The 27,229-nt window shown below is 40.1% G+C and overlaps 4 long non-coding RNA genes across 8 annotated transcripts in view; all 4 read right to left on the bottom strand.

Moving 5' to 3' along the window:
- LOC122056625 overlaps positions 1-12,870 on the bottom strand; it is a 34,773-nt gene extending 21,903 nt beyond the window's left edge. For all 4 annotated transcript variants that reach the window (XR_006133323.1, XR_006133324.1, XR_006133325.1 and 1 more), the window contains exons 1-4: positions 12,534-12,870; positions 12,403-12,438; positions 12,237-12,312; positions 11,752-11,825 (exon numbers count right to left, since the gene is read on the bottom strand). This is a non-coding gene — a long non-coding RNA (uncharacterized LOC122056625). The remainder of the gene's footprint in view (positions 1-11,751; positions 11,826-12,236; positions 12,313-12,402; positions 12,439-12,533) is intronic.
- A 1,510-nt stretch (positions 12,871-14,380) lies between these two features.
- Positions 14,381-14,733, bottom strand: LOC121968386. Its single transcript, XR_006108112.1, has 3 exons — positions 14,714-14,733; positions 14,575-14,638; positions 14,381-14,419 (listed from the first exon to the last, which is right to left on the bottom strand). It is a non-coding gene; the product is annotated as an uncharacterized LOC121968386 (long non-coding RNA).
- An 8,533-nt stretch (positions 14,734-23,266) lies between these two features.
- On the bottom strand, positions 23,267-25,504 carry LOC121968387. Of its 2 annotated transcripts, XR_006108113.1 has the most exons (6): positions 25,422-25,504; positions 25,278-25,343; positions 23,762-23,778; positions 23,626-23,657; positions 23,444-23,543; positions 23,267-23,331 (listed from the first exon to the last, which is right to left on the bottom strand). It is a non-coding gene; the product is annotated as an uncharacterized LOC121968387 (long non-coding RNA). The 2 variants fall into 2 exon arrangements; XR_006108114.1 differs by lacking the exon at positions 23,762-23,778 and having other exon boundaries at positions 23,278-23,331.
- Positions 25,505-25,874: 370 nt separating this feature from the next.
- Positions 25,875-26,681, bottom strand: LOC122056629. Its single transcript, XR_006133328.1, has 3 exons — positions 26,607-26,681; positions 26,167-26,337; positions 25,875-25,984 (listed from the first exon to the last, which is right to left on the bottom strand). It is a non-coding gene; the product is annotated as an uncharacterized LOC122056629 (long non-coding RNA).
- Between the last annotated feature and the right edge of the window lie 548 nt (positions 26,682-27,229).

The following is a 27,229-nucleotide window of genomic DNA, read 5'->3' on the forward strand; positions in this document are numbered from 1 at the left end:
AAAATACTATGCATATCCAAAGACAATATCATAAAAGATAAGTCAAGAGGTACCCGCCTCAAATCGCAGGTCCAATCCAGTCAAATCCAACGTCTCATCTCAAACCAAAGTCCTGTATCAATCACAGGATTATAATTTAGCTAATTATATATGCAAACAACTAGCTAAATCTCAACTTAACCTAATTAGGGAAAACCCTAATCAAATAACCCTTTAATCCTATAATTGATCATGTGACCTACTACATCATGTATCAAAATTTACTATACCATGCCTCAAGCTGCACAGATTAACAACCTCAATCCTGAAAATAAACCAATCCTCTGTTCATAATTAATACTTAAATTCTTAGAACACATAAACTAATGATCCACTTAACCAATCCAGTTCACTACCATCCACTACTAAGCATCATGAATCAACCTCAAAACTTACCCGAATTCAAATGGGTTGTTGATAGCTCACCATCAAAGGATGACTTTAGATCGGAAGGTTGGCCGAAGCCATGGATCGTCCACGAACAGCACAGCTAGAGCTGCAATGGCTAACAACACCTACAAAGATTCCAAAACAAGTCATTCCTTGAAATCCTCATTCCACATCAATTGAAATCAAAGTTGAATACCAACAATTCCAAACTTGTATCCCACAAACTCTGTTACCTCACTGGCACAACACTTGGCACCTTCTCCAGCAGTGATGAATCCATCCAACAACCAATTCATCTCAAGAAAGCCTGTACACTGTGGTAGGGATCTGGAAATCCAAAAAAATTTCTGATCTGATGATAAACTACAGCAACCACCGGCCAAGATCAGAACAAGGAGAGGTAAGGAAACAACCATACCTTCTTGGGCCAGAAGAGGCGATCGATGGCTGAGTTAGACTCGGAGCTAGGGCACGGCTGGGATGCTCAGGTGCTCGGCAATCGGCAGCAGTGGATCCGGAGGAGACTACGAGATTAGTACTCAACGATACCGATCAGTGCTAGGGCACGGCGACGGAAACTCGATCGAGGGTGACAGCGGCGTTGCTCAAAGCTATGGCACAGGCGCTATGGCAGAAGAAAAATGTCGCGAAGAGGAGATCGGAGGCGCCTACAATCGGGGAGTCAGTGTCGGCGCAAGAAGAGAAGAAAGGAGACTCGGTCGGCGGTCGCTCGAGCATCGCCGGCGCTAGGGCACAAGGATGGGGCGCCGGCAAGGCACAGTGGCGTTGCTGGCGGCAGTGGGCGTCGCTGGCGCAAATAGGAAGAAAGGTTCGGCTCGGGGAGGAAGTAGGAGAAGAGAGGAGGAGAAAACTGCTCGGCCGGCGGTTAGGGCACCAAAGGAGAAGGTGCGCGGCGGCGTCGGGAAGAAGAAGGAAAGGGTGCGGGGTTTGCTCGGGTTCGGCGACAAAAGCAAAGGAAAGAAATAAAGAAATAAAAAGGAAAAAGATATATAAATATAATCTTTTCCTCGCTTAAATCGGGTAGCCTAAACAGGCTTTTCCGGACCCCGTTCTTGTCCCCGTTAACTCGTCCATACGAGTTCCGAAAAATTTCCGAAAAATTTCCAAAAATTCCGGAAAATTCCCTTATTAATATTCGCCTATTCTCGGTATTTTACATTCTCCCCCACTTATAAAAATTTGGTCCCCAAATTTCGTTATCTACCATCAGCAACAACAGATATAGAGTATAAATGCTGAACGGTAAATAAATCACATACCTCAAGTGAAAAGATGGGGATATCGAGCTCGGATAGTATCCTCGAGCTCCCAAGTAGCCTCCTCGTCCGAATAATACTACCATCCGACTTTAACCAGCCGAACAGTCTTGTTCCTCAACTGACTCTCTTTCCAGTCCAGAATCCGTACCAGAATCTCCTCATAAGTGACGTCAGGCTGAACTGAAACTAAGACATCTATCAGCACATGTGTCGGGTCAGGTACGTATCTACTCAGCATAGATACGTGGAATCTATCGTGCACGCCTACCAAGGACGGTGGTAGTGCTAGCCAGTATGCTACCGCTCCAATCCTCTCCAAGATCTAGAAAGGTCCAATATATCGCGGAGCTGGCTTACCTCTGAGGCCAATCTTTTCACCCCCTTTCGTGGGTGAAACTCGCAAAAAAATATATATATATATGGTCGCCTCCAGAGAACTCTTAGAGTCTCCGACTCTGGTCTACCTAACTCTTTTGGCAGTCTTATACCTCTGACATCCTTTGTCTAATAGTACGGACCAACTCTGCCTCATGCTAGACTCTATGAGGTCCCAACAACTAGGCCTTCCCAACCTCATCCAGAGGGTGGGTGTCCGACAAGGCCTACCATACAACACTTCAACGGTGGCATTTGGATCGTCGAATGCAAACCATTGTTGTAGGCGAACTTTACCAATGGCAAATGGTCCTCCCAACTGCCTCCGAAAATCCAATACACAAGACTTCAGCAAGTCCTCTAGAGTCTGAATGATCCGCTGTGACTATCCATCTGTCTGAAGATGGAAAACTGTACTGAAACAGAGCTGCGTGCCCAAGGTCTGCTGCAGACTCTGTCAAAAACGAGACGTGAATCGGGGTCTCTATCCGAAATAATAATCAACGGAACACCACGTGATCTGATGATCTCCCGGCAAAATAGATCTACCAATCGATCCAGGAAATCTGTCCCCCGATTAGCTAAAAAGTGCACGGATTTGGTTAATTGATCAACAATTACCCAAATCGCGTCATGGTCTCGTCATGTCCTCGGCAAACTCACCACAAAGTCCATAGTAATATGTTCTCATTTCCACTCGGGAAATAGGAATCCTCTATAGAAATCCGACAGGTCTCTGGTGCTCAGCCCTCTCCTGCTGACATACAAGACATCTAGCTACAAAATCCGCGATGTCTTCCTTCATGTCGTTCCACCAATAGGAACACCTCAAATCTTGGTGCATACGGGTACCGCCTGGGTGGACAGCAAATCATAAGCGATGAGCCTCCGGAAGTAACTCCTATAAGACCGGATGAGACTGAAGTACGCATAATCTACCTCGGAAGAGTATAACACCCTCCTCGTCTCGTGTGAACTCGGTCTACTGCCCGGAAGCTATCTGGCTGCAAATAAACTGCAAATACTGATCAGCAGCCTAGGGCTCTCGGATCCTCGTCCTAATTGACGACTGAGCAACCATGGTAACCAGAGTACCCTGCTCTGTCAGTCCTTATCCTGCAAGGCCCAACTCGGAGAAACCTTGAATCAAGTCAGCAACCACAACTCGGTGGCAAGCTAAAGTCCCTTTAGACTTCCGTCTAAGTACAACGACAACCACATTAGCTTTTCCCCAAATGATAGCTAATGATACAATCAAAATCCTTCAGGAACTTCATCTACCTCCTCTGTCGAGATTAGGTTCCTTCTAAGTAAAGCAGATATTTGAGACTCTTATGGTCGGTGAGAATCTCAAATGTAACGTCATATAAATAATGTCGCCAAATCTTCATGGCAAAAATAATAGCGACAAGCTTCAGATCATGTACAGGGTAGTTCTTCTCATGCTTCTTCAACCGACGAGAAGCATAGGAGACTACTCTATCGTGCTGCATCAAAACAGCGTCCAAACCCAGTAGAGATGCGTCGGTATAGAGCACGAATTCATCCTCTCTAGAAGGTACAACCAAAAATCGGAGCCAACACTAAACTCCGCTTCAGCTCCTATAAGCTGGTCTTGCAAACCTCAGTCCAAGTGAACTTCACGCCTTTCCTGATCAGGCGTGTAAGTAGCATAGCAATCCGTGAGAAACCCTCAACGTATCTCCAGAAATATCGAGCCAAACAAAGGAAGTTGCGAGCCTCTTATATCGACTCCGTCTACTCCCAACGGTAATAACCTCGATCTCCTGTGGAACCACGGTATACTTCTACTGGTGACCGTGTGTCTCAAACATCTCACAGAAGACAACCAAATCAGCACTACTGATAATCACATACAGATGTTCTCATCGAATCATCTCTAGATCTATGCAAAGGTAGTGTACGTGACTCACCTCGGATCCGAAATAGATCACATCATCGTCAACAAAGACAATGGAATTCGATCCAAACATCCTCGAAATACCAGAATCATCAAGTCTCTGAAAACATCTAAGGCACTGTAAGCCTATATGGCAAAACCAAGACACATAATGTCCGTATCACAGACATTCCTAACCATAAGATCCTCAACAATAAATAGATCTTATTACCAACGATATAAATCACCAAAGAATATATCCTCTAGTGTGAGAGCAATGCTCTATCACACGAAATACCACAAATGTGGGAGCAACGCTCTACCACAAGAAATCCTCCCTATGTGGGAGCAACGCTCCACCACAAATAATACATAAGTGCCCAAAGCACCTAACTATCTAGCTAGAGACTGCCTGAGGTCACTCTATCACAGATCACTGTGTGCAGTCAAGGGTATAACACCCTAATAAGCAAATCAAATCCATAGTCAAGTGTATCATCATCCTAGTGGGTCGGTCACCCACTAATAGGAGAATAAATTGACAGGGTAATACAACTAATAACATAATGTAGACACTTACACTCTACATTCAACATAGGTAGAATCATCATGATACTACCAACAATGCACCTGGCACACGTGTACACACAACATATGTATGATCGACATAATCCTTCAATTAGTACACACCAAAAATACTCACATCATAGGTATAAATCACCGTGATACCTCCCATAATACAATCAGCATAAGCTCAATGATGCAATCGGTCAGTCTACCACAGGACTCCTACAACACATAATAATCATATCTACACACCACATAAATATGCATAATCAACATATTTTAAATCCAATCTACCACACAAACCCTACGCCACCTTCTAAGTTATCCTACAAGGTACTTACAGTCTAAATTTAAAGTACCCACGGAATAGGATAAATCAATCCTCTAAAGACTGACCAAACCAACAACGATATACGGCTAATTCAGTCTTTTCCCACGTCAGTAACAGTCATGTACTCCAATGTGCTCATAATATCCAACTAAGCACGAAAAATCAAAAGATTCGAACCTCTAAAAATAGAGTATAATTGTCCTCTACTGATCAAACCAACAAAACTAAATCAATCATCTTCTAACTAATCAAGAATACCTTAATCCTCCACAAGCAACTAAGGTATATCAATACACGACTACCCAAATCAACAAGTGTAAATCAGACTTCTACTGACCAATCTAACAAGAGTAAACCAATATTTACTGATGAAATTAACTGAGGTAATATGGTATTCTACTAGCTAAGTCAGCATGAATATATTGATACTATTCACTATCCAGCTAATAATAGCAGAGGCTGGTATGTGCCTCGATCTTCTAATCAACTAATAATAACAGAAGCTAAAAACTACTGGTGTATGATATAATAAATCACCAGAAACTGTAACCCTTAACCTCTATCAAGGTCGATCATCATCAGTGGTTTACCTAATGCATAAAACGTATGATATATCAACTAGACAGGTACTAGTAAAGAGTGCTAATACATGTCATAAACTGTAATACTCAACAGTGCATATACTAATAGAAAGGTAGGATAACAGTATATACTAACATACCTCCTATAGCTTGGAGATGTCCTACTGCTGCCAGGTCCCAAAACCCGAAAAAAATCACATCGAGAAGACCAAAACACGAAATCCGAAACACCGGAAATAAGACTAGTAAGTCGATCTCTGATACCAAATAAATTGATATCAGATAAATCTCGAAAATCCAGAACACATAGCAAGCATCGTATACCGGCTCTGATACCACTAAGTTGTCACGCCCCGGAGGAGTCTCTGTCCGAAGAAATTTCGGCAGCATCTCCCCTGTACGGCGGACAATCTGAAACTTTTCTACAAGCACTATATACCTCAGCCACATGCGGCTGGAATAATAACAATAAAAGAAAACAAACACCACGCAGTTAATATCAAATTCAGCCTCTGGCTGATACAACCACGTAGTTAAAAATAAAACAGCCCACTCGGCTGTACCAAAACCAAAACACAACGGAAAACGATAGAAACCATATACAAACCAAACACAGAACTGCTAGCCGGCTAGGCTTACACAACCAACAACAAATACAAAATACCACATAACGACATCAATACTCCAAAAATAAAACCGGAGTACAGAGCTAAACAAACTGATACATAAACAAACAAAACGTGAAATCGATAAGTCCTCTGATGTGACGTGGAGACCAGCAGACAGGATACTCCAAGCGACACCAAAACCAAACCTGGTACCTGAAAAAGATAGTATCAACGGGGGTGAGTTCAACAACTCAGCGAATACCAATGGACATGAGTAGTAAGATATATCTAACAGCAATCATGGAACTTCCTAATCATATATAGGAATACGCAAAACCGAAAGGTAACCGAGGAAGCATACTCACCAGGAACTCCTATCCGGAAAAAGGTCGTCAAACCGAAAGTGTCAATAATCATGCAGTCAAAAGTATGTATCCAACCAAAATGCAACAAATGCAGTAAACACAATCATAAAATATAAATGCATCAATGCATATGATGCTAATGATGCGTCTGGTCACCCAGTCAGCCATCTCACACACAAATGGTGAGCCCGAGTGGGTAGAGTTGTGACAACGTGCACTGTCGTCACTACTCTCGATGAGTGACCGAGTGGACGGATGTTGTCGATGTCCCGTGACCTCAAATCATAAATGGGGGAGCTCAATGCTCTCATCTCCCGGTACACGATGACGGGGAGGTATCTCTGTCGGCTACCACGCTGAGTCACCTGACCAACGGAGCCAAACAGAGTCCACCGTCTGCCGGCTACTACGCTGCTACACTAAATGCCAGCGGAGCCAAACAGAGCGGAACTGACTGCCGGCTACCACGCTGAGTCCTCAGACCAACGGAGCCAAACAGCAGAACCGCCACACACCTGTCTGATATACCACTAATCCATGAGTGGTGGTGTGTGCAGTACATGTAACTGGCGATGTGCTCAACCATAGTAGAGCCGACAATCGCGCAGCATGCAATCATGATGCATGACACTAAGCAGGGTCATAAACTGATCAACATAACCATATCCATATGTATAAAATGAGTACGGTAAAATCAATGGTCACATACCAAGATCTAGAGTACACAGGTCAGATAGAATATCAAAAACCTATGTCCTGAACATAATAAGTATGGAATATCCTGATCAGCATAGAAAAATCCATATATACATAATATGGGTACCACAGTATCAGTAAGTCAAATCCACGGATCTAGGGTATACAAGTCCTCTAAGGTATAACAACCTAGACCCAAATCATATCCCTCTTCCATAGCATATGTACCAACAATATACACAGATCAAAGAATCAGAGTCTAAACACCCGAATCATATATGATATACAAATAGAGGTACACAAATCTGATATGGCACAAAAACCTAAGTATCAGATAATCTAGATACACATGACTGAAACCAAAAGTCCAGAACCTAGTCCTAACCTCTGTAAAACATGGTATGTCACTTATTCTAGAAACTAAGATACTCATGGTAATAAAGTACTCATGGCAACAAGATACTCATGGTAACAAATCACGAGATATAAGTACGGATACTTCACAGGCGACAAATCTAACATGCTATGGATATCAAACAGTGACATACCACAGGCAAACATGTTCATTGCTTGTAGTTATAAAATACTATGCATATCCAAAGACAATATCATAAAAGATAAGTCAAGAGGTACCCGCCTCAAATCGCAGGTCCAATCCAGTCAAATCCAACGTCTCATCTCAAACCAAAGTCCTGTATCAATCACAGGATTATAATTTAGCTAATTATATATGCAAACAACTAGCTAAATCTCAACTTAACCTAATTAGGGAAAACCCTAATCAAATAACCCTTTAATCCTATAATTGATCATGTGACCTACTACATCATGTATCAAAATTTACTATACCATGCCTCAAGCTGCACAGATTAACAACCTCAATCCTGAAAATAAACCAATCCTCTGTTCATAATTAATACTTAAATTCTTAGAACACATAAACTAATGATCCACTTAACCAATCCAGTTCACTACCATCCACTACTAAGCATCATGAATCAACCTCAAAACTTACCCGAATTCAAATGGGTTGTTGATAGCTCACCATCAAAGGATGACTTTAGATCGGAAGGTTGGCTGAAGCCATGGATCGTCCACGAACAGCACAGCTAGAGCTGCAATGGCTAACAACACCTACAAAGATTCCAAAACAAGTCATTCCTTGAAATCCTCATTCCACATCAATTGAAATCAAAGTTGAATACCAACAATTCCAAACTTGTATCCCACAAACTCTGTTACCTCACTGGCACAACACTTGGCACCTTCTCCAGCAGTGATGAATCCATCCAACAACCAATTCATCTCAAGAAAGCCTGTACACTGTGGTAGGGATCTGGAAATCCAAAAAAATTTCTGATCTGATGATAAACTACAGCAACCACCGGCCAAGATCAGAACAAGGAGAGGTAAGGAAACAACCATACCTTCTTGGGCCAGAAGAGGCGATCGATGGCTGAGTTAGACTCGGAGCTAGGGCACGGCTGGGATGCTCAGGTGCTCGGCAATCGGCAGCAGTGGATCCGGAGGAGACTACGAGATTAGTACTCAACGATACCGATCAGTGCTAGGGCACGGCGACGGAAACTCGGTCGAGGGTGACAGCGGCGTTGCTCAAAGCTATGGCACAGGCGCTATGGCAGAAGAAAAATGTCGCGAAGAGGAGATCGGAGGCGCCTACAATCGGGGAGTCAGTGTCGGCGCAAGAAGAGAAGAAAGGAGACTCGGTCGGCGGTCGCTCGAGCATCGCCGGCGCTAGGGCACAAGGATGGGGCGCCGGCAAGGCACAGTGGCGTTGCTGGCGCAAATAGGAAGAAAGGTTCGGCTCGGGGAGGAAGTAGGAGAAGAGAGGAGGAGAAAACTGCTCGGCCGGCGGTTAGGGCACCGAAGGAGAAGGTGCGCGGCGGCGTCGGGAAGAAGAAGGAAAGGGTGCGGGGTTTGCTCGGGTTCGGCGACAAAAGCAAAGGAAAGAAATAAAGAAATAAAAAGGAAAAAGATATATAAATATAATCTTTTCCTCGCTTAAATCGGGTAGCCTAAACAGGCTTTTCCGGACCCCGTTCTTGTCCCCGTTAACTCGTCCATACGAGCTCCGAAAAATTTCCGAAAAATTTCCAAAAATTCCGGAAAATTCCCTTATTAATATTCGCCTATTCTCGGTATTTTACAGGATAATAATGGGAAAGCCAAGAATACCAAAAGTCCAATAATATCCCAACAGGAAACGAAGTTCGATCCCTTGGTCGGAAGGATGATAACCAGAAAATCAAGAATACTAGAAGTCCAATAATATCCTGACCGAGGAAAGGAATTTGATCCCTTGGTCGGGAGGATGATAACCAGAAAACCAAGAATACTAGAAGTCCAATAATATCCTGACCGGGGAAAGGAATTTGATCCCTTGGTCGGGAGGATGATAACCAGAGAACCAAGAATACCAGAAGTCCAATAATGTCCCAACCGAGCAGGTCAATAAGGTATAATATTGAAAATACCAATAAGACTAGGAGACAAGTCACTTCCGAGGATAGAATACCAATAAGTTGAGAAAACCAATCTGATAGGGATATTTGTGAAAAGAGCCTAGTCCAGGGGCTATTATAAAATAATATAGCCCGAGGATATGTCGATGATATCAGAAAGCCAAGATCACTCGACAATATTGAGAAGTCTAATAGGATAAGAATTTCAATCCCACCCGGAGGTAGTTTGATATCTCAATAGAATTAAGCTATGCACATAAGGGAATTGATCAGTATATATAAAGAATTACAACCCAAGAGAATAAAGTACAAAAAATTATAGGATTCAATGACCCAAAAATAATGGTAACAATTAGTTTGGTAGATTAAATATCAGCTACTACCTTGGAGTAAAAAAATCAAAAGGAATCCCTCTTTTCCCATCTTGCCCTAACCGGTGAGAGGAACTAGATCCTTGGTCGTGAGGAAAATAAAAAAAATGTTAAGAATACCAGAATATCCATTTCATTAGACCGAGATAAAAGGACTCAATCCCACCGCTAAGAATAAGAATAAGAATGTCCATAATATAAGAATGAATATCCATTTCATTTGGACCGGGGAGAAAAATAATAATGATATCTGTATGTACCAGAATTATAATCCAACTGAGAAAAGGAGCTTGAACTAACGGCTATTAAGATAATAAGAAGAAAAATGCCTAGAATGCCTGAATACTAATGATCCACTGCTAAGAATAAGAATACTAGAGTACCAGAATACGATCCATACCGACCGATGGGAGGAGCTCAGGCGGATAATAACAAGAAAGTCAATAATACCAGAAGGCCAATATTGTCTCAACAGAAAAAAGGAGTTTGATCACTTGGTCGGGAGGATGATAACTAGAAAACCAGAAATACCAGAAGTCCAATAATATCCCAATACAGTATATCAATAATGTCCCAGCTGTGGAGAGGAGAATACCAAAAGTCCAATAATGTCCCGGGAAAGAAGTTTGATCCCTTGGTCGGGAGGATGATAACCAGAAAACCAAGAATACCAGAAGTCCAATAATGTCCCGACGGGGAAAGGAGTTTGATCCCTTGGTCAGGAGGACAATAACCAGAGAACCAAGAATACCAGAAGTCTAATAATGTCCCGACCAAGGAAAGGAGTTTGATCCCTTGGTCAGGAGGATGATAACCAGAAAGCAAAGAATACCAGAAATCCAATAATGTCCCGACCTAGCAAATCAATAAGGTATAATATTGAAAATACTAATAAGACTAGGAGACAAGTCACTTCCGAAGATAGAATATCAATAAGATGAGAAAACCAATCCGCTAGGGATATTTATGAAAAGAGCCTAGTCCAGGGGCTGTTATAGAATAATATAGCCCGGGGATATGTCGATGATATCAGAAAGCCAAGATCACTAGACAATATCGAGAAGTCTAATAGGATAAGAATTCCAATCCCACCTAGAGATAGCAAGTGAAAAAACCAATAAGATCTAAAAAACTAATGTTGCTGAGGTCTATGAGAACCAATCCCCTAGGAGAATATTAATAAGATATGGATAAGACTAAATTAATCCTGCTAAGGGTGCAGACCAATACAATCAGAAAAACCAATCCCGTTGGGGAATATTAGATAAGAAAACTAATCCCGATAGGGAATAACTTAGAAGTCAAAGAAGATAAGAAATCTAATCCCGCTTGGGGATATTATAAGATACTATAGCTTGGAGTTGTTATTCTCATATAAATAGAGATTCTGCTATAGCCAATTAAACTACTAAGCTTTGATTTTCCCATCAATAGCAATTGAGAAGATAAACTACTTGAAGAGAAAAAGTGGATTGGTGTGACAGTTAAAATAATTAAGAAAATTTTACTAAGAAAATAACTAAATTGCCAAAAAGAAATAAACATAAAAAAAAACTCATTATATCAGAGCCTTATTCTTAGATCATCTAGAGCAAATAAATAAAGGAAACAAGAAAAAACTTCAAAGATGAAACATTAGATACCAACATCATTGGAAGCATTCCTACCCTTTAAACATCAAAGAAAAGAGAACATTCTAATGTCATTCAAAGTGAAAAACTAGACTGACGAAAAAGAAAGAGCGGGATTAGATAACGAATCATACCTTGTCAAATTTCAAGAAAAGGAGAACATTGGTCAATCATCCACGTATAAGCAAGGGAAAACAAGAATCCAAATCTGGAATGAAAAAACATGTTGTCATTATCAATCTTAGTAGTTATTTGCAAGTTGACAAAGTTTATTATTTGACTGATAAGTCCATAATAAAATACCTATTTTCAAAAAACTTTATAATTCTCCTAGCATCTAATCCGGTCATGTATGACTTGGAAGAAACAATTATAGTACCAAGCTTTGATTTTTCCATCAATAGCAGTTGAGAACATTAATTGCATGAAGAGAGCCTCATTCTTAGATCATCTCGAGCAAATAGATAAAGGAAACAAGAAAAATCTTCAAAGATAAAAAATTAGATACCAACATCATCGAAACCCTTTAGACTTCAAAGAAAAGAGAATATTCATATGCCATTCAAAGTAAAACTAGACTGACAAAAAAGAAAGAATGGGATTAGATAGTGAATCATACCTTGTCAAATTTCAAGAAAAAGGGAAGAACATTGGCCCATCATCCACATATAAACAAGTGGAAACAAGAATCAAACCTAGAATGAAAGAGCGTGTTGTCAATCTTAGCTATTAATTTACAAGTTCACAAAGTTTATTAATTGACTGACATGTCCATAATAAAATACCTATTTTTAAAAAGCTTTGGAATTGGATGTCTCCGCCTACAACAAATGATCGGTTTCATAATAAAAAAAATAAAAATTATTGAAAACAATATGAAAAAAATAAAAATTGCAAATAATGATTAAAGTCATACCTATTTTTACGCTTGTCAAGTTTTTGGCGAGATACATTTTCTAGAACCTTGATAGAAAGGTGATAGCTGCTAAAGCATGGTACTTTCATGTAGTTCCATATATTAAAGTCAAAGACAATTCAATTTGACAACATATAATTATAGATTGCAGTAGATTTGGAAGTAAAATGCCTAAATAACTTGCAGTAAATTACTACTAAAATGAAATTGAATGAATAGTCAAAGAATTATGAGAATTCCAAGAGGCTAAAGAGAAACTATGATAAACAAAATCAACATAACACTAACCTTTTGTTAACTGAAAAACAAGCAGAGCACAACACTTAGCGGAAGTCTTACTGGGTCTGTCACGCCCCAGAGGAGTCTCTGTCCGAGAAATTTCGGCAGCATCTCCCCTGTACGGCGGACAATATGAAACTTTCTACATATCACATATACATCAGCCACAGGCGGCTGGAATGATAACAAAAAAATAAAGACAAACACCACGCAGTTAATAAAGATATCCATAACAATAGGACTCTGACTCAAAATCCACCCTACTCCACTACACTCGTAAAGCTCAAATCCAACGAACTCACCTCTTCTGCTGTCCAGGCAGGCATATAGTAGAATAAAAACCAAACCATCCAAAAGTCCATCAAATGGTAACAATCCGTACAATATCCATAAATAAAATCCAAAACAAAACTAAAACATAGTCTGATGGAAGAAAAACCAAAATACAGCAAATAACAACCTAGTAGAGAACTAGCTCTACGTGCAGATGGGGGGCCAGCGACTGGAACTACTCCGGACAGCCTCAACCTGAAAATATATCAACAATGGAGGCGGGGTGAGTCCAACACTCAGCAGGTACAACTGATATGCATAATAAAACAAATAACAGACAACACTAATCATGCGTACAGTCTCCTGAATATGAGGAGGATAATTGCAACTGAAATGAAATCAGAAGATAACTGTACTGACCGGATCAAAGTATAAAGGTAACAGGTCGTCAGACCGAGTGAGTCATAATCCTGTATGCATGTCAATCAATGCATCCAAACAAATGCAGCATATGCAACAATCACAAGCAAATAAAAATGCAATAAATGCATATAGTCACCCTACACTGAAATCAATGCTCCTGTGCAATGACAGAGTAAACGGGATCTGTCGGAGTACTCTGTCCCGTGACCCCAAATCATAAATGGGGAGCTCAATGCTCTCATCTCCCGTTACGCGATGGCGGGGAGGATATCTCAGCACTACCCTGAGTCGACCAACGGAGCCAAACAAAGTCCACCATCTGCCGGCTACGCTGCTACCCTAAATGCCAACGGAGCCAAACAGAAGGAATCGGCCACTGCCACGTTGAGTCGCGACCAGCGGAGCCAACAAGAGAACCGCTACACACCACCGGATATACAAATCCATGGGTGATGTGTGCAGTATGTAATGGCGATGAGCTCAACCAAAGTAGAGCCGACAATCGCACAGCATGCAATCATGATGCATGATACTGAACATGACAATCTCATGAATAACATGGCATGATCCATATAAATAGATACAAAGTGTGTACCACAAGAAGACGTATCAAATAGAAGGTACACAAATCGAAGAGGGTATCAAATAAACCCTAGATCCAGAATATAACAAAGCATGTGGTTAGGTCACTACCTAAGGCATATGTGATCAGGTAGATAATATGCAATGCAGAATAAATAAACAAACAACATGTACTAATCATGTAGTGACCAACCGAAATAAACAGGTAACACAATTACTGTTATATGTTAAACATATTATCATGCATATCAAAAGACATAAGTCAAAGTACCCGCCTCCAATAAAGTGATCCAAATCTGACTCCGTGATACTCGTCTCGCGTCAAGATCCTGTGTCACGAATAGAAATATATTTCATTTAGCTACATTCTCATAAATAGCTAAATAACTCTCTAACCCTAGTTTAGGGCAAATCCCTGACCAACACATAAACCCAATTCAACCCATACATGATCAATAGCATATATCAAATTCCTATGCCTTACCTGAAACTCACAGCCGTTTTATCACTGTTGGAAGTAGGATCGTTTGCTGCTGGAATCCTTCCTACTAATCAGATCATGTTGAGATCAATAATTGGGAATCACAAATCAAACAACAACCCATCTTACAACCTAATCTTACCTCAGGTGTGCCAAGCTGTTAACAGGGGGTGGTGGCCGGAATCAAACAGGGACAGCAACAAACTCTTGATGCTGTGATAACCGAAACCAACTAGGTCACTGTCTTCCAACAATCGAATCGAAAGAAATCACACTACAAATGCATCAACAACCCAATCAACTACTAATGCACAACTAAAATTTCAACCTGATCCTTACCTTCATCCAATAGCTCACTGGATTAGAGGACGGAGGAGTTAGGTCACAGAAGGAAGGAATTCAACTAGAGTAGAAGGAAGGCGACCTGTGGTGTGCCAGCGTTGCTCTGTGAAATGGCAATCTAGGGCAGAGAAGTCTCGGCACTTGGAATCCCACGGCAGAGACCAGGGCAAAGGGGGCGGCCGCCTGCCGGCTGTGGTGACGGTGAGCAACTCCACAGTGAGAGAGTAGGTTTCCGACGATTGGGGTCGGCGTCGGCTTCACCTCGTCGGCGGCAGAAACTAGGGCAGAGACTAGGGCTGAGGAGCGGCTGGCCGGCACTGCTCGGTCCAGAGAATCGGCCGGTGCTAGGGCTCAGGGTGGTCGACGGTGGCTAGGGCTGACGGTCGGGCATCACAGAGGCAGTGAGGAGGGGCGTCGGCGGTTAGGGCAAAGGGAGAGAGCTCGGGCGGCTGCTCGGTGCGCGAGGGAGAAAACACAGAAACGGCGCAGGGGAAAAATAAAAAGAAAAAGAAATTTAAAAGGAAAAGGAATAAGGAATTTATAAAAGAAACAATTCCTCGTTAAAATGGGGTAGCCTAAACAGACTTTTCCGGGTCCCATTTGTATCCCCGTTAACTCGTCCGTACGAGCTCCGAAAAATTCTCGAAAAGTATCCAAAAATTCCGAAAAATTCATTTATTAATATTCCCTATTTTTTTTTCCCGGTATTTTACATTCTCCCCCACTAATAAAAATTTTGTCCCCAAATTTCAGTATCTACCATCAGCAAGTACTAATAACAAGTAACAATAATAAATGCTGAACGACAAATTAAATCACATACCTCAAGTGAAAAGATGGGGTATCGAGCTCGGATCGTATCCTCGAGCTCCCAAGTAACTTCCTTATCCGAATGATGCTGCCATCCGACTTTAACCAGCCGGATAGTCTTGTTCCGCAACTGACGCTCCTTCCGGTCGAGAATCCGTACCGGAATCTCCTCATAAGTAATGTCAGGCTGAACTGGAACTGGAATATCTGTCAGCACATGCGTCGGGTCGGGCACGTATCTCATCAGCATGGATACGTGGAATACATCGTGCACGCCAATCAAGGACGGCGATACTACCAACTAGTGAGCTACTGCTCCAATCCTTTCTAAGATCTAGAAAGGTCCAATGTATCACAGAGCTAGCTTACCTCTGAGGTCAATCTCTTCACCCTTTCTTGGGTGAAACTCGCAAAAATACCTGGTCACAAATGGAGAACTCTAAGAGTCTCCCACTCCGGTCAGCGTAACTCTTCTAGCAGTCATATGCCTCTAACATCTTCTGTCCGATAGTATGGACCACTTTGCCTCACGTTGAGCTCTATGAGGTCCCAACAACTGGGCCTCTCGGATTCTCGTCCTGATTAACGACTGAGCAACTATGGTAACAAGACTATCCTGCTCGGTCTATCCCTGCTCCTCAAGGTCTAACTCGGAGAAACCCCGAATCAAGTTTGTTACCACTACTCAGTGGCAAACTAAAGTCCCTCTAGACTTCTGGCTAAGTGCATCGACAACCACATTAGCTTTTCCCCGGTGATAGCTAATGGTACAAATCATAATCTTTCAGAAACTCCAACCATCTCTTCTGTCGGAGATTAAGTTCCTTCTAAGTGAACAGATATTTGAGTCTCCGATGGTCAGTGAAAATCTCAATGTGATATCATACAGGTACTGCCGCCAAATCTTCAGGGCAAAAATAACAGCGGCCAACTCCAGATCGTGAACTGAGCATTTTCTTCTCAGGCTCCCTCCACTATCGAGAAGCATATAAGAATACTCTACCGTGCTGCACCAGAACAACACTCATACCCTGTAGAGACGCGTCGGTGTAGAGGACAAATTCGTCCTCTTCCGAAGGTAAAAACCAAAAATCAAAGCCGACACTAGTCTCCGCTTCAGCTACTAGAAGCTGGTCTTGCAATCCTCAGTCCAAGTAAACTTCACGTCTTTCATGGTCACGCGTGAAAGTAGCATAGCTATGCGGAGAAACCCTCGACGAAAGGTCTGTAATATCCTGCGAGTCACAAAAGACTGCGGATCTCCTACACTGATTTCGGCTGCTCCCAACCGTAACAACCTCTATCTCCTGTGGAACCACGGTACACTCCTACTGGTGACCGTGTGTCCCAAACATCATAACAAAATACAATCCAAATCAGCACTACTGACAATCACATATAGATGTTCTCATCGAAACATCTCTAGATCTATGCAAGGGTGATGTGCGTGACTCACCGCGGATCCGAATTAGATCACAACATCGTCCACAAAGACAATGGAAACCTATCCAAACATCCTCGACAAACCAGGATCATCAGGCACTAAATACATCTAAGGCACTGTAAGCCTATATGGCAAAACCCAAGACACAAAATGTCTGTATCACAGATATTCCTATCCATAAGATCTCTGATAATAAGTCGAAAATCTGATCATCCATAACATAAATCACCAAAGAATAAATCCTCCAGTGTGAGAGCAACGCTCCATCACAGGAAACATCACATATGTGGGAGCAACGCTCTACCACAAGAAATCCTCAATATGTGGGAGCTACGCTCCACCACAAATAATCTGAAATAGGTATCTGCAATAAATATAGGAGCTATGCTCCACTACCAGCAATTCGTAATATGTGGGAGCAACGCCCCACCATAAAACAATATATAAGTGCACCAAGGCACCTAACTATCCAGCTAAAGACTATACAAGATCTCTCTACCACAAATCACTGTGGTTAACCTAGGCTATAACAACCTAGTAAACTAATCAAATCCATCATCAACTCTATCAGCATCCTAGTGGGTCATCCACTGATAGGAGAATTAGTTGATGGGTAAGTCCAACAATGACATAATGCAGACACTCCACATCCTGCATTCAGCATAAGTAAAATCATCATACTGCTACCAATGTATACACCTAGCACACATGCTCACACAACATATGTATGATCAACAAAATCCTCCAATTATTATACACCAAACATACTCACATCTCAGGTATATTCAGTATGATACATCCAACAATACATACCGAACACGTGTGCAAAATCAACATCGGTAAAATCAACAATACACCTCAAACAGCACTCACATAACATATCATATAACCGACATATGCTTCCAATAAAACATACTAAACCCAGGTGCACTCACATATCAAACATAATCAAAAAGATACCTCATATACCACACCAAACACATATGTACATATCACAACTCAGATTAAATCGACAAAATGCCTCCATCCAAAACACCACCGATGTACTTATACTACATCTCGGATTTAATCAACAAGATATCTTCAATAATACCTCCGGATACATACACCCAACTACATATCTATGATCCACAAGGAACCTTCAAACCATATCAGAACATGGATACATATACTACTTGCAAATGGACAGTCTACCACAGGACTCCTACAACCCAAAACAATCATGATATACATGCAAAATCAGCATACCAGCTCAACCAAAGAGACCAACCTTATGCTACCAACACTCATGGGTTACGGGTATATCTAAACAAAATTCATGCATATGTATCAAGCATGAATACATCAATCAAAAGCAACTCAAAATGGAGCAGCCTAATCATCCAGTAACAACCCTGCTCTAGGTTCAAAGGAACTAGTATCGGACAAGAAAAATATACACACCGTGGTATAACATTGCCAGTCAATGTCATACACTACCAAGACTATATCTAATAGGGAAAATTTATCATCATAAATCCAAATGTACTCTCCCAGTATACACTAGTAACTATTGTATCCCATAAGTGTTAAGCAATTAGCTCTACACTTCCTTACATCAGCGGGGTCACATATCCCAAAGCACCCTCTAAGTTATCCCACCAGGTATATACAATCCACGGTCAAAATCTTCATGGAATAGGATACATCGATCCTTTATAACCTATCCAAGCCGATAATGATATATGGCTAAATCAGTCATTTTTCACGTCAGTACAAAACATGTACTCAAATGTGCTCTAAATACATAACTAAGCACAAATAACCTAAAGGTTCAAACCTCTAAGAATAGAGTATGACAATCCTCTACTGATCAACCAACAAAACTAAATCATTCATCTACTAACTAATCAAGAATACCTTAATCCTCCACAAGCAACTAAGGTATATCAAACCACGATCAAATGGTATACTACATTATCAAATAACTAAATCAGTTCATGGGTCAATTCAACACTAATACATCATCTCAAAATAGAGAATGTCAATCCACATAATATCATATGAATAAATGTGTACGACCCAAAAGAAAAAGCTAGAATTCAATATCATCAAGACACCCTCATTTCATTTTTTTTTTTTTATCCTCAAAAATATCAGCCCACTAATATCAGATGAATAAGTCTCTACTCTCCATGAGGGTAAGTTAGCATTCAAAACATCAAATCATTATTTATCCACATAGTTTAATATCAGATGAAACAAATATCAATTTTATCATCCTGTTAACTAACCACAATTAACCAGATTTATTAAAATCAAAAATCTCATAGGCACATAAACTCTCTAGCTTCCAATTTATAATCTGATCACCAATTATTAACATCAACCTGTGAACACCATACAGGATACTCACTATATCACCATCAATGACAACCCAAATAAAAGATCATCAAAATAGTTATCCACTAAAAGATCATCAACAACCACATAACATTTACTCTCTTAAATCATTAGAAATCAACACATCAAAATATCTGATCTCACAATATCCCTCAACCTCAAACCATTCTCAACAATGATCAAACATGGTAACTCCCCAATAAACAATTTCATCGTATCGGGTACCCTAATATCCAAAAGATATGAGTATAAAAACTCAACTGACTAAGTCAACAGGAATAGGTAAGTGTCATCCACTACCCAACTAACAATAGCAGAGACTGGTATGTGCCTCCATCTCCTACTAGTAGTAACAGAAGATAAAACTACTGATGCTATGATAAGAAAATCACTAGAGATAATAATCCTTGATATCTATTAAGGTCAATCATGCTCAATGGATAACCCATCACATATAATATGTGCTACAACATCCAGACAAGTACTAAAGATAAAGTGCTAATACATGTCATAACTATCAAATTAAACATCATACCTATATGCCGTCTGGAGATGTTCCATCGCTGTCCAGCCCCCAAAATTGACCTCGGAATTCCATACGAGAAAAACAAACACCGGAAATCCATATAAATCCAAAACGAAAGTCCATAACATAATCGAAACGGACAAATCCGTGCAACCGAAAATAACTGCCCAGACTAATCTGTCTCACAACTAGGGCTAGTATAAAAATGTCCAAAATACCAAACGCAGGTATCACACCCTGCTCTGATACCAATGAATTGGTATCAGATAAATCCCGAAAATCCAACACACGGAAATCAAATAATTATCGCCAAACTTTGGCGCGCTGATACCCAATAAACTGATATCAGATTATTCAAAGTATCCATAATACGAAAACAAAGATCGTAAAAATCCAGAACACACAGCAAGTATCGTATACCTGCTCTGATACCACTAATTTGTCACGCCCCAGAGGAGTCTCTGTCCGAGAAATTTCGGCAGCATCTCCCCTGTACGGCGGACAATATGAAACTTTCTACATATCACATATACATCAGCCACAGGCGGCTGGAATGATAACAAAAAAATAAGACAAACACCACGCAGTTAATAAAGATATCCATAACAATAGGACTCTGACTCAAAATCCACCCTACTCCACTACACTCGTAAAGCTCAAATCCAACGAACTCACCTCTTCTGCTGTCCAGGCAGGCATATAGTAGAATAAAAACCAAACCATCCAAAAGTCCATCAAACGGTAACAATCCGTACAATATCCATAAATAAAATCCAAAACAAAACTAAAACATAGTCTGATGGAAGAAAAACCAAAATACAGCAAATAACAACCTAGTAGAGAACTAGCTCTACGTGCAGATGGGGGGCCAGCGACTGGAACTGCTCCGGACAGCCTCAACCTGAAAATATATCAACAATGGAGGCGGGGTGAGTCCAACGATATGCATAATAAAACAAATAACAGACAACACTAATCATGCGTACAGTCTCCTGAATATGAGGAGGATAATTGCAACTGAAATGAAATCAGAAGATAACTGTACTGACCGGATCAAAGTATAAAGGTAACAGGTCGTCAGACCGAGTGAGTCATAATCCTGTATGCATGTCAATCAATGCATCCAAACAAATGCAGCATATAAGTGCAGCAATCACAAGCAAATAAAAATGCAATAAATGCATATGTCAACCCCATACTCTGAAATCAATGCTCCTGTGCAATGACAGAGTAAACGGGATGCTGTCGGAGTACTCCTGTCCTGTGACCCCAAATCATAAATGGGGGAGCTCAATGCTCTCATCTCCCGGTACACGATGACCTGCCGGCTACCACGCTGCTACCCTGACCAACGGAGCCAAACAAAGTCCACCATCTGCCGGCTACCACGCTGCTACCCTAAATGCCAACGGAGCCAAACAGAGCGGAACTGACTGCCGGCTGCCACGCTGAGTCGCCTGACCAACGGAGCCAAACAGCAGAACCGCCACACACCAGCCAGATATACAAATCCATGGGTGATGTGTGCAGTACATGTAACTGGCGATGAGCTCAACCAAAGTAGAGCCGACAATCGCACAGCATGCAATCATGATGCATGATACTGAACATGGCAATCTCATGAATAACATGGCATGATCCATATAAATAGATACAAAGTGTGTACCACAAGAAGACGTATCAAATAGAAGGTACACAAATCGAAGAGGGTATCAAATAAACCCTAGATCAAGAATATAACAGAGCATGTGGTTAGGTCACTACCTAAGGCATATGTGATCAGGTAGATAATATGCAGTGCAGAATAAATAAACAAACAACATGTACTAATCATGTAGTGACCAACCGAAATAAACAGGTAACACAATTACTGTTATATGTTAAACATATTATCATGCATATCAAAAGACATAAGTCAAAGTACCCGCCTCCAATAAAGTGATCCAAATCTGACTCCGTGATACTCGTCTCGCGTCAAGATCCTGTGTCACGAATAGAAATATATTTCATTTAGCTACATTCTCATAAATAGCTAAATAACTCTCTAACCCTAGTTTAGGGCAAATCCCTGACCAACACATAAACCCAATTCAACCCATACATGATCAATAGCATATATCAAATTCCTATGCCTTACCTGAAACTCACAGCCGTTTATCACTGTTGGAAGTAGGATCGTTTGCTGCTGGAATCCTTCCTACTGATCAGATCATGTTGAGATCAATAATTGGGAATCACAAATCAAACAACAACCCATCTTACAACCTAATCTTACCTCAGGTGTGCCAAGCTGTTAACAGGGGGTGGTGGCCGGAATCAAACAGGGACAGCAACAAACTCTTGATGCTGTGATAACCGAAACCAACTAGGTCACTGTCTTCCAACAATCGAATCGAAAGAAATCACACTACAAATGCATCAACAACCCAATCAACTACTAATGCACAACTAAAATTTCAACCTGATCCTTACCTTCATCCAGTAGCTCACTGGATTAGAGGACGGAGGAGTTAGGTCACAGAAGGAAGGAATTCAACTAGAGTAGAAGGAAGGCGACCTGTGGTGTGCCAGCGTTGCTCTGTGAAATGGCAATCTAGGGCAGAGAAGTCTCGGCACTTGGAATCCCACGGCAGAGACCAGGGCAAAGGGGGCGGCCGCCTGCCGGCTGTGGTGACGGTGAGCAACTCCACAGTGAGAGAGTAGGTTTCCGACGATTGGGGTCGGCGTCGGCTTCACCTCGTCGGCGGCAGAAACTAGGGCAGAGACTAGGGCTGAGGAGCGGCTGGCCGGCACTGCTCGGTCCAGAGAATCGGCCGGTGCTAGGGCTCAGGGTGGTCGACGGTGGCTAGGGCTGACGGTCGGGCATCACAGAGGCAGTGAGGAGGGGCGTCGGCGGTTAGGGCAAAGGGAGAGAGCTCGGGCGGCTGCTCGGTGCGCGAGGGAGAAAACACAGAAACGGCGCAGGGGAAAAATAAAAAGAAAAAGAAATTTAAAAGGAAAAGGAAAAGGAATAAGGAATTTATAAAAGAAACAATTCCTCGTTAAAATGGGGTAGCCTAAACAGGCTTTTCCGGTCCCATTTTTATCCCCGTTAACTCGTCCGTACGAGCTCCGAAAAATTCCCGAAAAGTATCCAAAAATTCCGAAAAGTTCATTTATTAATATTCCCTATTTTTTTTTCCGGTATTTTACAGGGTCACTCCCATTCTTTAAACTTTCTGCAATAGCTGGGCCTAAAATCGAAAGACTTTAACTGCTGCAGGATTTATACATGATGCAATCATGGAAACAATTATAAAAAATACAAAGTTCTATTTGGCTTCTTTATAGATTTAGGGGAAAGTCAATCAGCCATTTAAAATGCATACTTTTGCATAGACCTTTATGCCAGAGAGGGCTCTTCTTCTGACCACACTTGAGTCATCTTGAGAAGCTACTGATTGTCTTGGTTGTAGACAAATTTGGGAACTATTTTTACACACAAAAATAAATGAATGATGTTGGAATTGCATAGCAAAAATGATACATATACCAATGCAATGATCTATACCTTTTCATCTTTCAAGGAATCTTTGAGAGCATCTATAAAAGATGGAAAGAGCAGACTTCGGTGCAATGAGGATGGATTGTGCAAAGAGATGGAAGACAATGTGAGAAAAGATTCATGAATGAAAGAGTGATACAACCTTTTGACACAATGTTCCTACACAGAACACAAGTATTTGAAACAGATACAACTTAAGATTATTCTACATATTGAAGAATAGAGCACTTTACAAAATCAATTCATAATACACCATAGAAAAAAGTATTAAGAGGAGCACAAATTTTCAATATAAGAACAAAGTAACAAAATAATAACAAAATTATCATGTACCAATTTTTTTTCCAATTTTAAAGTGTACCAGAAGGACATATTTTCAATTGAAAGGTATAAAAAATAAATGTAAGACCTTTAACGGAATAAATAAATAAAAGGGTTAAGTTTTGAAAAACATAGGTTTTCAGTTTCAAAGATTAGATACTTAGCAATCCTATTATAACTTGTAGTGAAGGTACTAATACTTCAAATTGTCAATCAGATGTTGCTTGACCAATGAAACCATCTAACCACAAATAAAGCACTTTCTCAAGAGCACAAAGTGTCACACCTTGCTTTTGCCCTATTACACCATTTATGCTTACATAATATATACATATCTATAAAAAGATTGAGAGGATTCTGCTATGAATCCTTCAATTTGGTACATTCTAGACTAGAGATACTCGGGTTCACTTCATAGTGAAGCTGAACATTACCAGACCAATGGAAAAGTATTTATAAGTTCCATATGAAGAGTACTTAATTTAGGCGGAAACTTCTTTCCAAAGATAACTTTGGCTGTTCAAAAAAAGGTATTCAGACAACCTATAATTGCATCGGAAAAGGGTCCCATAACAATGGCAATTAAAATAAGTACAATCCACTTTAACAAAAAAAATGACTAGAAATATAAATTATCTAAATCAAGCCAGCAACCATTAGAATGTCTTTGACTACAATAAAGCAATCCAAAGTGAGAAAGCTGACAAAACAAGGCTCCCTTCAACCTATCATATTATAATATTTTCAAATCCCTTAATCCCCATACATCTATCATAGTTATCAAATTGATTGGCCCCACTTCATCTAAAAATTTCATTGGCCAAAAGGTTATGTAATTTCAAGTAGGGTATGTTGCACCAATAATCTTCCCTAACTAGTTGCAGACATTGCCAAAATTAGAAAAACCCCATGAGAGTTGACTGATGCTAACGAAGCATGGTCAGGACTAAAAAATATAAACTATAACAATTGGATTTTCAAATATAAACAATCATGACTATTACTAGATTTTCATGTTAATGAAGAAAAAAATCAATGAAAGGATTTAGGGTACAAACAAAGAGAAAGAAAAATTGTTAAAGCAATTTCCATGTATACACTGGCAACATGCTAGAACAATTAACAGAGAAGTAGGTATAATTGAGGAATCATTTTGAGTGATTAATTCCCAAAGCTTTTGTTTAAGAAGAAAATCAACTGCAGGAAATATAATACTATGTAGATATAAATCAAAAGTAGGTAACATAAACCATAATGCAAAATAGAAGATATGAACCTGTTTTAACATCACAATCGTAACTTTTGCTAGTGAAAATAATGAATAAATTCCATCTAACCTTTGAGTGGCTTTTGAGAAACCAGTTTTTACTAAGTGAGTGAGGCGGCTCAAGTAAACATGATACCTGATAAAAGATCAACCTTACCAACCAGGAATTGTCTAGGAAACAAAGTACGACAAAAGAAAGTATCAATTCACATACTTTTGTCAATGTATCTGACTTTTTGCATATAAGCCACAAGCATCGAAGGTGACCTTTTCTTAAACTGTCTTTCTCCTTTGCAATAAAAGATATACAAGACATAAGCATGTGCTTCATATGGAAGACCAACAAAATTTCAAGCCCAACATAAGTGAATAGGAAACAATGATCAAAAGAATCAAAAGTAAAACAACATTGGGACAAGAAAGCCTTTCCCAATTTAATTGGATCTATGGTAGAAGAAAAATAGCAAAAAAAATATTAGCACGGATGGAAATTCAATTTAACAGGTCTATCATACACACAATATTGAATCATTTACGCAAATTTGTTCTTAACTACTTAAGCAAGTTATTTTAGATAGATCACTTTGAATTTATTCTCAAGAGTATTTAAATCCATGAATCTTGTTTTACAAACTAACTTAAATATTTTTTTTGTTAATAATGCATACCCAGTTACAGGAATAACAAACTCCTTCAATGTCTCCAAATTTGTTAGAGCAATTAACTCCCCTAACCCCAAAGCAGCTTGTTCTCGCATTTCAACTGCTCCATTAGCCCCTGAAAGTCAAACAAACCCATAGTTGGGTGATTTTGAATCACAAGAGGCTAAAAATCTCAAAAAAACCAAACTTAACCGCAGAAATATAGGCAACAAGAGTTGAAGTGCTTTAGGAATGCAAAGTCCATAAATAAGAACTGATCCTCCCTGCAACAAAATTACAATTGTATGTAAGTGTTACCATACAAGATTCAAACACCACCACTCTGCTGGTCGCCTTCATAGAAAAAAAGAGATATCTTTCTTTTTCTTCGCTCTTTATCTCAAGAGCATCTCGGACAGCTTTAATGAATGAAGAAAGGGCATCCTTTTGGAGTGATCCAACAACTCTTCCTAAAGCTTCCCAAGCAGCCTGTCATATAGAGCATACAGTAAGCACAAATGTAAATATGTTTTCCCTAGATTTACCATGACAATAGTTGAATCAACACCACTTAGCCAAGTAACAAGTGTGTATATAATATTGGATGTTTCATCCTCCAAATATAACATGCTATTTTTGTAAAAATAGCCTATCAAGTATGAAGAACCTCTTCTCTTCAAAGCCTACATAGAGGATCATTGATTGTATAAAGGAGGCAAACAATCAATATAAGTTAAAATAAGCTGGCGTAACAAAACCTGGTAATATACATTCCTTTAAACTGTCTGATATCAAGGAGTCAATGTCTTCCTCATTAATGACTAGAACCACCATCACTGAAGCCTTCTTTACAGAAGTTTGAACATCCTAAGCATTTGACAATTAATTCAGTCAACAAAGTTTATCATATTAACTTTGCCTAAGAAGACCAAAAATTCTCTAAAACTGATCCTCATAAATGAATAACACGTCACAATGCAAGAAGCTTGGTTATCCATAAATTAACTAAAAAGTGATTAAAAATACTTGGATAATAAAAGAAGCAGATTTGCCTGGGTAAGTCATGCAACAGAGAATACTACCCCAAAAAACATTTTATAAGTTAAAATAAGAAAGCAAATGCATTGAAAAGAGACTCTAATAGCTCCTCCAAATACATTTAATTGATTAATTACTGCATGACTAATAATGTCTGCTGAGAAAAATGCTCATGCAAAGGAATAAACAAAAGATAGGAATGCTTCATTGTTTGAAAATTCATTGTCAGAAAAGGTATACAAGCATTTGATGTTCCTCACTTGTTAATCTGAAAAACATATCCGGCTTTTTTTCATCAATTTATGAATAGTGGTTATCATTATTACACTAAGATATTCGAAAG

This window comes from Zingiber officinale, chromosome 3B, assembly GCF_018446385.1.
Source record: "Zingiber officinale cultivar Zhangliang chromosome 3B, Zo_v1.1, whole genome shotgun sequence".
NCBI lineage: Eukaryota > Viridiplantae > Streptophyta > Magnoliopsida > Zingiberales > Zingiberaceae > Zingiber > Zingiber officinale.